This window comes from Sinocyclocheilus anshuiensis, unplaced genomic scaffold (assembly GCF_001515605.1).
Source record: "Sinocyclocheilus anshuiensis isolate Anshui unplaced genomic scaffold, SAMN03320099.WGS_v1.1 scaffold1093, whole genome shotgun sequence".
NCBI classification, from domain to species: domain Eukaryota; kingdom Metazoa; phylum Chordata; class Actinopteri; order Cypriniformes; family Cyprinidae; genus Sinocyclocheilus; species Sinocyclocheilus anshuiensis.
This window is the reverse complement of record NW_015555782.1, coordinates 209,803-211,466: the sequence shown is the minus strand read 5'-3', so window position 1 is coordinate 211,466 and position 1,664 is coordinate 209,803.

The following is a 1,664-nucleotide window of genomic DNA, read 5'->3' as shown; positions in this document are numbered from 1 at the left end:
AAAAAATAAGTGTAATTTTAACTGTAAAATTTTGTAAAAACGCTACGGGAAAAAACTGTTAATAGGTTAACAGTAAGTTCCCGTACTATATACAGTAAAATATCTAACCAGACATTTCATGTAATTTTACAGTACAATGCTGTTAATTGTACAGTTTTTAGAAGTAAAAATAACAAATCAATGTATAATTTACAGTCAAAAACTGTAAACTGATATTCCCAGAATTCCCTGCATGACACTCCACATTTGAATTTAATGAATGTTTATTGCATTATTTAAGTGTAATGTGTGTTACCATGATGGTGTTTAGTGTTTGTGTGAATGATTCTGTGCACCTTCTATATATTAGTATATGCTTCAGCTTGTGGAAAAGCTACTTGTGATGAACTGATTCTTCATATTGCTGATTTTAGTAGCAGTGTGCATTGTTGAATTTACTGGTTTACATTCAAATTTTCTTGTTTGTAAATTACAGTTTTATACTGTAAAATTTACAGTTTTTGGCCATAGATGTGTTTACAGTTTTTCTGTATTTTTTACAAAATTATTCTGGCATCCACAGCTGCCAAAATTATTTCGTAAAAACTACAGATTTTTTTTTACAGTGTACAGATATGTTATAAGTGTGCAGATATGTTATTTACTGAAGTCCACAAATAGGATCCTTACATAATTCCCAGGTCTGTCGAGGTGTTGCAGGATGTAATGCAGTCCCATGTTGACTGCATCGTCCACAGACCTGTTTGCTCTGTAGGCAAACTGAAGAGGATCAGTGATGTCCTTCAGGTAGGCCAGCACCAGTCGTTCAAATGATTTCATGACCACAGATGTGAGAGCGACAGGTCTGTAATTATTAAGTCCTATCTGAATGTCTCCACTGCAGTCACAGTGCTGTTCATGATGGTGAGTGGGGGGAGTGCAGGGAGGTTCCTCCTGAAGTCAACGATCATCTCCACAGTTTTGAGCGTGTTAAGCTCCAGGTTGTTTTGGGGACCGGAATGATGGTGGAGTGTTTGAAGCAGCAGGGAACTTGACACAGCTCCAGAAGATCTGTGTGAAGATGGGGGCCAGTTGGTCAGCACAGACTTTAAGACAGGCAGGTGAAACACCGTCTGGGCCTGAAGCTTTCCTAGATTAAATAAAATAAAATAAATAAAATATTAAATTAAATTAAAGTAATAGGGAACATTTTAAATTAATTAAATTAATTTTAATTAAATTATAATATGGATTAATAGTGGATTAACTTTTTAAATTATTATTGCAAATACTTAAAAAAAATGTTTTGAGATGGAGAAACAAAGAGTTTCCGATTTTAGTGGAACTTTTAATACCTGTTATTCAAAATTAAATTAAATTAAATTAAATTAAATTAAATTAAATTAAATTAAATTATGGAGTAATAGTGGAAATTTGAATACCTGTGATTCAAAAATTAAATTAAATTAATAGGGAAAATTACAATAAATTAAATTAATTTAAATTAAATTAGAATATGGATTAATAATGGAACTTTTAATACCTGTGATTCAAACATTTTAATAAATTAAATTGATTCAAATTAAATTATAATAGGGATTAATAATGGAACTTTTAATACATGTAATTAAAAAATTAAATGAAAAAAAATTAAGTTAAATTAAATTAAATTAAATTAAATTAAA